Below are 11,929 nucleotides of genomic sequence, written 5' to 3'. Positions count from 1 at the left end.
TTAAGCATGGAGTGTCTTTATCTAAAGAGATGTCTTCGATGACATCAAAGGAGATTGAGGACATGTAGGCAGTTCTTTATGCTTCGGCAGTTAGACAACCTAATGTATGTTATGCACGAGATCAGAAATATGTTTTGCCAAGGGCATAGTTAGCAGATATCAAAGTAACCCTAGACAAGGACATTTGACTACAGTAAAACATATATTAAAGTACCTTAGAGGCGCTAGAGATTATATGCTAGCTTACAAGGCAGTTAATTTGGTCCCTGTGGGTTACACGGATTTTGACTTCTAATCGGATAGGGACAATAATAAGTCGACCTCGGGGTTTTGTGTTTACTTTAGGAGGAAAAGTCATAACTATGGAAGAGTGATAAGCATAGGTGTTTTTCTGGACTCCACCATAGAAGCTGAGTATATGGCAAGCCTCTGAGGTAGCCATAAAAGCTGAATGACTTAATTACCTCAAGACAGACTTAGATATGATTTCTAGTTTGTCCAAAGATTATTACAATTTATTGTAATAATAATGGTGTAGTAACAAACTCGAAGAACCCATGAGTCTATAAGGCAAGTAAACACAATAGAGTGCAAGTACTACCCAATACGAGAAATTGTATAACGAGGAGAAGTTGTTGCCGCCTAGATTGCATCAGATGATAACCTAAGGTCCTTAAGGAAAGAGCTTTTTGAAAGGCATGGGAATCAGATGTATGGCACTAGATATGGCAGCTTCGTCTTTTAGTATAAGTGGGAGATTGTTAGAGTGTATACTAAAAGTCTAGCTTTTGGTATAAATATTTATCTAGAAATAAGAATCACATTGGTCAAATGTCTACATTTATGATAAATGTAGTTGCTCAATTAATTTATATTGTAGATAACATGGTGTGTGGTGTCACACACAGAAGATCATGTTATTGGTTCCTTATAAATTAGAAACAGTAGCTCACGACCAAGATGGAAAGGAACAAACCATTGGAAGGTCGTAGTGTAATTAGGCATTAGTTTATCTTAACTATATAATTACACTAGTACACTTAGAGTGTATTGAGTAGGACCATTTGAGGTCGTTCCTTTTATACTGACTTTATGAAGGAACAAAGACCTCAGTTATTATGGAAGTGTATGCTCTTAATCCTAATATAATAACAAGCACATATATTTGATATTTATTTCTTTAATTTATCAATGGGTGAGATTTAGTTCGATGAATCAATAAGCTCGATAAGTTGGGAAATGATATCACTTATAGTGTGTGTTGTTGATTATAGAAGGAAACTGTGTCCTAGTAATCTAGGTTGAGAATGTCCCCAAGAGGAGCTCATAAGTATTGTCATGTTAAACCCTGCAGGTGGACTTAGTCCGACATGATGATGAAGTTGAGTGGTACTACTCTTGAAGATAGATATTAATTAAGTGAGTTGTCAGTAACTTACTTAATTAGTGGACATTTGTTATCTTAAACATAGGGAGACTAACACACTCATAATAAGAAGGAGCCCAAAATGTAATTTGGGATTGGTGCGGTAGTTCAATAATAGTTCTTTAGTGGAATGAATTATTATTGATGAAATTAAGTTGTGTGTTCGGGGCGAACACGAGATGCTTAATTTCATCGGGAGACCAAAACCAATTCCTCCTCTCGGTCCCTATCGTAGCCTCTAGTATATAGAGATTTATACCCACCACATACCCACCTTCTTACCCATCCAATGGGTCCGGCCAAGCTAGCTTGGAACCCAAGCTAGGGCCAGCTAAGATCAAGTGGATGAGTCATGTAGGTGGTCGGCCAAAGCTTGGGTCCCAAGCGTAGGTGGCCGACCACTAGAATATTAAAAAGGATTTTTATTAAAATTATTTCTTATGTGGATATCATGATTTTAAAAGAGAGTTTAAAAAATAAAAATTTCCTTTTATAGCTTTCTACAAAAGATTAAGAGAAGAGATTAATATCTTTCCTTATTTGTAGTTTAAAAGGATGGTTTTAATTTTTGGTAAAACTTTCCTTATTTGTAAATCATCTACATGTTTAAAAGAGAGTTTAAAATTTGAAATCTTTCCTTATTTGTTGACTAAAGGAGGATTTTAAATTTTAAGAAAACTTTCCTTTTTAACCATGTTCATGATTTAAAAGAAAGTTTAAAAATTAATAAATTCTCTTTTATTAGTTTCTACAAAAGATTAAGAAAAGACTTGATATCTTTTCTTATTTGTAGATTAAAAGTGATTTTAATTTTAAGAGATAACTTTCTTTTTATCCACATGTTTAAAATAAATATTTTAATTTATTAAATTTCCTTTTTATAAACCAATCATGAAGGGATTAAATTATTGGAGAAATTTTTATAAATTTCCGGAAACAAATTAGGAATTTTTAATTCTTGTTTTAATTGAAACTTTCCTTGATTTGGGGCTTGAGGTGGCCGGCCATTGTATTTGAAAAAGAAAATTATTTTTAATTAAATATTTTTTCTTTTCAATGGAAAAAAAATTAAGGAAATTTTTTATTAAATTTTCCTTATTTGCCAAGACCAAGGATTATAAAAGAGGGGTAGAGGAGGCTTCAAGGTGAACGACTCTATTCTATTTTTCTTCCTCTTTTCCTTGGTGGTTTGGCCGGCCCTTCCTTCTTCTCTTCTTCTTCTCTTTGTGGCCGAACCTCTTCATGCTTATGGAGTTTTAATTGGTGGCCGGATCTAGCTTGAGGAAGAAGGAGAGAAAGCCTACATCCCTTGGAGCTTGGTTGGTGGAAAAGATCTTCATCTTTTGGAAGCTTTGTGCTTGGCCGAAATTTGAAGAAAGGAGAAGGTGCTTTGGTGGTTTCTCATCTCGGAAGATCGTTGCCCACACAACGTCCGAGGTTAGAAGAGGAATACGGTAGAAGATCAAGAGGTTTTTCTAAAAGGTATAACTAGTATTTTTTCTTTCTGCAACATACTAGTTATTTTTGGAAATAATACTAAATACAAGAGGCATATGATTCTAGAGTTTCGAATTTGTTTTCGATATAGTGTTCTTTTGTTTTTCTTTTCCTTGTGATTTGATTGTTCTTTTCGGTTAACCTAAAGTTATTTTAGGAAATTAAATATTAGCTTTCCATAAAAGGTTTTGTCTAGTCGGTGGTGGTTGCTCCCATATTCAAGAAGGCCATGTGCCTCGCCACGTCAGTACTGGGAACCAATTATGGAAATTAATATTTAATGGAATTAATAACTTAAGGTGACTTGGGTCGAACGTGTTAAGTTCTGCAGGAGATCCAATTCAAAACCTAAAAGAACAAATAGATTAAGTTTTGGATCAAACGTGTTAAGTTCCGCAGGCGATCCAAAATTTAATTTAAAAGAACACATGGTAGCTAGGTAAAGGTTCAGACCTTTGTACAAAATTTTTGTACAGTGGAACCTCTAGGTTTTCCGAGTAGCAACCAACAAGGGCAGAAATTGGTACCTTGAATAGTGAGGGAAATTCTGGAAACAGAATCCAGTCTACATTTGTATCAAGTTGTGCAAATCTTTCATTATCAGCCCTTGAAACCCTTGGGAATGAATTGAAAATCTTGTATTCCCTGTAGCAATGGTTGTTTATTTTCTTTCCATACTCTACAAACTTGCTGGACAAGATTGTGATAGTATCAAGTTGCTGAAATTGTGAAGTTGCAGTAAGCTATTTTATTGATGACTAAAGCTGAAACAAGATGGATTTCAAGTTATGAAATGATACTTCATTCAAAGATTGCTGCAAAAATGAAGAATCTGTGTAGAGAGAAAAAAAAATGAAGAGCTGGAATTCGGTATCAAAGTGTATCAAAAGTCATATGCAACATTTTAATGACTGAAACGTTCAAGGGAAGACTTGCAAGATGTAAAAAAAATGGTATTTCAAACTTTTCATGACCATGCTGAACTCTAGAACTGAAATGAAGAATTTCAAAACATTTTCTGTGCATAAAAACAGTGACTGTCTGGAAATTGGATGAAGGGCTAATGCTAAATGCAGGAATGAATCAAAATGCAACATCTGATGACTACGAAGCATTATCTAAGCTTGGAAAAAAAACCAGAGAATGCTTAACAACAGAAATGTAGTGTGCAGTAAGTTGAAGCAGTGAGAACATCACCAGACATGATTGAGTACTGAAATTGTTGTTGCTGTGAAAGCTGAATGCTAAAGTTTTTGGTACCAAGCTTTTGATCAGTGAAGGTCCAATCTCAGTCGTGCTAGAATTTGCAGAGATTAAATCCATGTAGAGACCTCTTAATTGATGATGGTAGCATTGCTGAAATTCTGAAACAACAGGACAAAAATTCTGAAACTAAGGTTCAGAAATTCAAAAGTCAAAAAGGGCAAGCTAATTATGATTGAATGCTATGTAGATAGTCTTTTGAAGGTTACAACTTTAATGTTTGGCCGGAATTTCCAAGTAGATCAGAAAAAAAAATGCAAAATTGTAGCTAATGAAACATTTCGGTGCCCTTTTAGAGAGTGAGTTATAACAAGCTAGAGTTTCTTAAACTTGGAAATGTTTGGAGAATGAATTGGTAAGGATCTTAAGAGGAGCTAGTTGGCACAAAGGCAGGAAGGTGAATAGATGTTTTAGAAACCTGCGAATTCTGTGTTTACAAGATTTAAGATTAAGAAATTTGATACCAAACAGAAATATAAAGATGAGAATTGAAAACTGAAATGATTCTGTAGTCTGAGATTTGGTTACTGATATTTCATTTGTGAAAAGTTCAATACTCTGCTGAACTGGATTTGATACTGCATAACTGAAATAATCAGTAACTTGGTGGAATATCATGAGTATGCATTTCCAGAGAAGAGCTAGTGTTGCTGAAACCTGAAAATGTTGCAATTGGAATCTGCTGGAGAGACTAATTCTTCACAGTAACTACACTAGTTGTCTAAAGAGTTACAGATCAGAGATCATGATGCTGCAAGTTCCTGAATAGTTTCAGAAAATCAGTTTCACTTCTGTCAGTTTCAGAAATCTCTAGCTGCAAGTTCTGAAATCTGCTGTTGAATATGAAAGGGAACTGAAATTTGAGTTTTGTAATGCAGGAAATTTTTTAGTTTAAATCTGAAATCTGAAACAACCTTCTTGAGATCTTTTGAAGCTGTCTAATAGAAGCTGTAATGTTAAGACTTTTCAAGTTTCTGTAACTGCTGGAACATTATCAAGTGCTGAAATTGTTTAGTTAAAAAATTCCAGATTTCAAATGGAATTTGTTCTTGTTCAGTTGTTGTGTCAATATCTTGCTGCAAGTTCTTGACTAGTTAAATACTAAGATGAAATATGAATGAAGAAAGCTGAAAATTACAGCAGTGTATATGTTTGTGCCAAGTTTTATTTGCAAATTTTGAATTAGTGAGGAGCTATGTTAAGTTGTTGGTCTTGGATTGTTATTTGATGCTCTACCTTTTTCAAGTTTCTTGAGTGCAAAACTTTGAGTTTTCAAGGGATCAGAGTTCTGATACTAAACTTGGAATCTGAATTTTGGAAACCCTGCTGAAATTGTGATTCAGAAATTCAGAAATTATCAAATTAACAACTTTAGCCTTTCAAATTCTGGAACTGGAGTTCAGAAATCAACTTCAGAATCTAAATATGTTGTTGCTAGAAAAGATTTCAAAGAAGCAGGGAAGTTTTAGGGATTGCTGAAAATTAAGGAGGGCATATGAGTGCTGTGGAGATCAGTGATATCAGCACCATGTGGAGATGAATTAGGAATGGATGAAACTGGGAACTGTAGATATGTTTTGAAGCTATTTCTGATTACTGAAATTGTAGTTACCAGGAATTCAATTTCGAGCTAAATTTTATTTTCTACTATCATTAAGTCTTGAAGAGTATTCAAATGATGACAGCCATGAACAAAGAAACTGAAGCAATACAAATATTTTAATCAGTAACTTGGGTTCCAATTCCTAATTTGTTTCAAAATCTGTCTTGAAGAGTAAAATTTCTGTATTTAACAATTAAGCTGAGTTCTAGTTTGGATATTAAATTTGCTCAAGCTCGAATAAAAGAAATAAATTGAAAGCAAGAATTGAAGAGTGCTGAAGTGAATCAAATTCTACTTCTATGTTAATGAAAATGAATTTCTGACAATCTGTTTGCAGAATTCAGTTTCAAGTTTAGTGAATGCAGAAACTGAATTATATTCAGTAAAAATTCTGAACAGCTAAATTTGTAAGTAAATTTCTGACTGCCAAGAAGGAATAAGGGTTTGAATCTTGATGTCAATTCCACATTTCTGAACAGCAACTTTTAGCTAAAAATTTCTAGAAGTCCAAATTTAGAAATCTGCTGGAGGAAGCTGTGATTGATGCATGAATCCTTTATTGCTGTGTGCCAAGTTTTCTGGCTATTTCTGATCAGAAATGACTGATATTAAAGCCATCTTGATTCGTTATCAATTGAATATCTTTCAATGCTTCACATGGTGTTTAAATTTCATTGTATAGGATTATGGACACTGATGTGCGTAGATTATATACTCTTTTATGCATGTTTTTACGCATATTTACATATTTTGAGCATGCTTGATCTATGCATTTTTATACTTCCAGCTTTCCTTTTAGCATATTTACTCTTTTGGTTCGGAGATCTACTTTTTGTACATTTTCTGTACACAGGAGTCGATTTGGTGAAGAATCTACATCTTTGGGCAAGCCTTGGAGGAAACAAAGGGAGAAAGCACCAGGTCGTGTATCTCACACGACCTTGCACTGGTATGGAGCTCGGGCCGTGTGGAGTTTGGCACCAACAAAAGAGGAAGATGACATGGCCGTGTGAACCTCACACGGCCGTGTCAAGATTTGAAGCCAACCAGAGCAGAAGCCTTACATGGCCGTGTGGATCTACACGGCCGTGTGAGGTTTCCAGAAACCAAGCAGGCTGTGGTCGTGTGCACACACGGCCGTGTAGCATTTCCAGAGAGCAGAAGGGTCCTGGCCGTGTGAGTCACATGGCCGTGCAGCTTTGGCAGAGAAGGAACTGGACATGGCCGTGTGAATCTCACACGGCCGTGTCACGGGGCCGTGTGGCACCCGATTCCCTCCTCTATTTAAACCCTCCTTCATGAATTGAAAGGGGATCTCTCCCCCTTTGGGAGAAGGCAAGATTTGGTGGTTTCCTCCCATTCTTGGGAGGATTTCTGGGCGATTCTAAGGGAGTTCTTGACGATTTCGACTCCGGAGCGAGGATTGGATCCGAAGACGAGGCTTCTTCGTAGATAATTTTTCTCTTTCCCTCTTTTCTTTGTTTCTTGGATTGGGGATTTAAGAAATGCTTGTAATCTTCATTTCTTCGGATATTCTTCCTCGATTCATGGAGTAGATCTTGTATTCTAGGATTAAGGGAGTATTTGTATGATGGATTGATGTAATCTCTTATGGATTTGCCATTTTCTTGTTTCAATGACATTGTCTTGCTTGTATCAATTAGATCTTGAATGATTAATGGTGGTTTGTGCATAATTCTCATTCTTGATTGATTGTTTGGATTTCTCTTGGACTTTGTAAAGATAAACTCTCACTCGATCATCCGAGGGATCCACGTGACAGGTGCAAGCCCGTGTAAGGACGTTTGAGAGATAATCTTGAAGAGGAAATAGGAATATTCAAGAGAGTAGGATGGATTTTGAGATTAGTTTCTTGTATCTTGATAGATTAATAAGTTGTGGGCTTCTATGTTGATATCCGAGGAAGGCATAGTAATAGGTGCGCTTCTGTGTAAGGACAACGTAGGTTCACGTCTAATTGATCATATTTAGATACATTTCTCAGTCCTTAGCCGGTTATCTATTGCAAGAGAGAACCGGCAACTTTCTACAAGTGTTTGGCAATTGAGGGATAAGAATTGGTGAACCATTTACATTCAAGAAATCTTACAAAGAAACCGAGACTCCTAGAATCTCCCTTATCATAACCCAAAACACTAAACTCTTGTTTGTTGATCTATAATATTAGATTTGTTTACCTTCACTTTGCATTTGAAACGATTGGATAGTTGTTTAGCTAATTCGCATTGAGACATTTCTAGTGCTTATTCCAGTCCCTGTGGATACGATAATCTTTTATATTACTTGCGACATTTCCGTACACTTGCTGAGCGTGACAAGTTTTGTGTAGAGGTACCTCTTATTGATGCTATTCTTCAAATGCCTAGATTTGCCAAATTCCTGAAGGATCTCATGTCAAACAAGAGAAGAAGGGGAGAGGTTGAGACAATTGCGCTTAGTGAGGAATGTAGTGCTATTTTGGAGAAGAACACTTCCCCAAAACTAAAGGACCCAGGGAGCTTTTATATTCCTTGCAACATAGGAAAAGAATTTTTTGAAAAAGCTTTTTGTGATTTGGGGGCAAGTGTTAGCCTCATTCCCTATTTAATTTGTAATAAATTAGGTCTCAAAAACATTAAACTTACTACTATGGCACTTCAACTTGCCAATCATTCCTGTAGGTACCCTTTGGGTATTATAGAAGATGTGCTAGTAGAGGTGGATGGGAATGTTATTCCCACAGATTTTGTCGTGTTGGACATGGAAGAGGACCCCAGGATTCCTATCATATTAGGAAGACCTTTCCTTGCTACAGCTGGAGCTATAATTGATGTCAAAAATCATAAGCTTTCTTTGGTAATTGGTAAGGAAAGGTTGGAATATGATCTATCTAATATCTCTAACCATGTCTCATCTCTTTTAAATGCTTGTAGCAGGACAAGCATTTATAAACTTGAGGAATGGAATTTCCATCCTCATGGAAGGCCACCAAACGAAGGAGACAATGTGGTGGAAGATGTTGGGAGAAGATCTCCCAACAAAAACGAAAAGTATATTTGTCCTCCAAGGGTGAGGAAAAGAAGTGAATGATCAAGTTTGGTCGAGCTAAAGACCTTAAACAAGCGCTTCTTGGGAGGCAACCCAAGGGTTCTTTTAGTTAGTTTTGATTTGTATTTTAATTTCATTTAGTTTGATGCATTCTTTTGATTTTGTTTTCAGGTTAGGTGCAAAACAGAGCCAGACCGTGTGCTATACACGGCCAGGTAAAGGTTGCAGAGAAGGGAAGTGTTAGGGCCGTGTCATCCAGACACGGTCGTGTGGGATCTCCCGAGGAGAAAAAGGTATAGGCCGTGTCCCAGACACGACCATGTAAAGAATCCCGAGAAGAAGGATGGAGAGGCCGTGTCCCAGACACGGCCGTGCGAAGAATCCAGAGAGAGAAGAGGGGGAGGCCGTGTGGATCTGCACATCCCGTGTAGGAGAGTTATTAAAGTCTTCTTTCTACCTTACACGGCCAGATCTTGGCCGTGTTCCGCACACCCCCAACTCTCCAAAACACATCTTTCTCTCCCAATCTCTTAAAAACTCCTCTCTAATCTCTCAAGATCTCTTAGATCCGATTCTCCTCCTTTCTAAGACTTGGACTTTTTGTTCTCCTAACCTAAGATCTTTGTTCTTTGAGTTCCATTTTTCCAACTCTAGATAATTCTTCCCCTATCTAAACTCATCAAGATGTCCAATATTTTGAAGAAACTTCGCAAAGGAGGTGGTGGATCCAGTGGAGACAAAGAGAAGGAGCCGTCAAGGGACAAAGGAAAACAACCAGTGAAGGGCAAAGGCAAAAGGACTTCACGCAACGAAGGTAATGACAATGAATTCAATATTGTGTTTAGAAATGATGATCAAGTAACTAGATTTGCAAATCTTGTCAATAGAAAGATAGTGTGTACTAGATATATGGACCCAACTGTTCTTGATATGCTTGGAATTAGGGAAGATGTAGATTTGATGATTGGGCTTTTGGATTGGAGTGATATTATGTACTCGCATTTGCCTACATATCCTCGTCTTGTTTTGGAATTTTTAAGTTCATTGGATGTCCATTTTACTAATGAAGATGATTATTTTGGAAAAATCTCTTTTAGACTAATGAATCAAGAATTTCTATGGGCATTTAGTGACTTTAATTCTTGTTTTGGATTAACCACCGGTAGCCCTCATAGGTTTGATCCAAGGTTTAATTGGAATCATTTTTGGAATTCAATAACTGGGTTAGATCAACCTTATGAGCCTTCAAGAGCTAAGGCCTCCCATATGCAAAACCCCATCTTTAGGTATCTACATAGAGTCATGGGTAAAACTATTTTTGGTAGGGGAGAGAGTGATGGGGTGGTTAAAAAGATAGAGCTTTATGCTTTATGGGCTATGCTTTATAAGGTTGAATTTGATTCTGGTTTTCATTTTGTTCAAACCTTATTAAGATCTGCTAGGGCATCATCGGGATCAATTGTTTTTGGTGGTTTGATTACCCGAATAGCTTATAATTTAAATCTTGATGTTGATGGGTTGGAAATAATTCATGGTAATGACATGATTGACATTGATGCATGTCTTGCTATGAAAATGATCGTTCGGGATGAGAATGGTTTCGCGTTTCCTAGGAGGAGTGGTTCTCCTTTACCCCTTCCTTTTCCTGAACGAACTACTATTCGTAACCCGGCTAATTGGGTAATTTCTGAGTTAGATTTTGAGGATAACCCTTCTATACTGGAGACACTGAGCCACATCATGAGCCCTCGTCATATGGACACCCGCAGCCTTCTAGTTTTATGGAGCCCGCTAGGCATTCTTTTGTATATGGCACGGGATCTTCTAGGTTTTATTTTTCAGATTTTCGTACGTCTCTAGAATCGCTTCATGAGAAGCAAGATTCCCAACGAAAAATGTTGGAGGGGCGCTTCTCTTTATCTGATGATCAGTTTAGGGAGGTACAAAATCATTTTCAGTTTACGAGGAATTTTCAAGGTCAAGTGGCCGAGTTTGTGCAGGATTATGATACTGATCAGGCTAGGATGAGAGATTTTATGCAGAGCATGATGCTTACTAGCCAACAAGTAGATGCTTTATATGAGTATCATAGATCTTTGGGTGAGATTCCAGGTTTTCCTAGTTTTCCTATTGGACAACCACGTCGTAGACCTCCTTTCCCTCGTCCACCTCCACCTCCTCCACCATATTGATTTCATCGGGACGATGAAAAGTTTAAGTCTGGGGGGGGTGTCATGTACTGTTTAGTTTGGTTTTCATTTTCATTTTTTAGTTTTTGTTAGTTTTTCATGTTGGTTCTTGTTGCTTTATTTTGCTTGTTTTTGAAATAATCATGGTAAAAAAAAAAATTGAGAACATCAATCTTCACTTATATGCTTTCTTGGATTCAAGTGAAATGTTAGCACGATTATTGTCTTGATTCATGGTGTTCGAATGATGCTAGTAGTAAACTTTGTGTAGTTCTTTTTTCTATCTTGGGAAGCATTAATAAGCTGAGAATCTTATGGTGATGAGTTTTAGTTTTGGTTCAACCTTAAGGATTTTATCTTCACTACACTTGTGCTTGATGCTTGAATAGTTGATGTCATTGAAATAGTCATGATTCATCTTGTTTTCTTAGTACTTGGTTTCCATGGTGATTTCTCAACTTTCATTTTGGTTACTGGATGAGGCTCAAATCATTAAAGCTCATTTGGAAAAATCAAAATATCCCAACATGTGTGCTAAAAGTACATTTGTGAATAAGTTTTGCACAATGCAAACACTTATAAAATAAAAAAAAATATATATATAAGGGATATAAAAAATAGTTGTCATGAGTGGAATATAGCAAGTCACCCCTTTGAGACCGAGTTAGGTTACTGGGGAAATGACTGCTTAGCTTCCCTTGAGATTGAGCACACCTTTGAGACCTTGGGTTAATTGAGAAATATGAACCAAGTGAATGGTGAGTAAGTGCCTATTACTGGTTACTTGTCTTTCACTGGAAACACTAGGAATTCAAATTTGATGACGACTTGACTAGGACATGGATTGAAACTTGAAGGGTGTTGAGTTACTTTTACACTGTGCACAAGATTCTTATGCTTGAA

This window comes from Zingiber officinale, chromosome 5B (assembly GCF_018446385.1).
Source record: "Zingiber officinale cultivar Zhangliang chromosome 5B, Zo_v1.1, whole genome shotgun sequence".
Classification (NCBI taxonomy): domain Eukaryota; kingdom Viridiplantae; phylum Streptophyta; class Magnoliopsida; order Zingiberales; family Zingiberaceae; genus Zingiber; species Zingiber officinale.
This window is presented reverse-complemented; position numbering follows the sequence as displayed.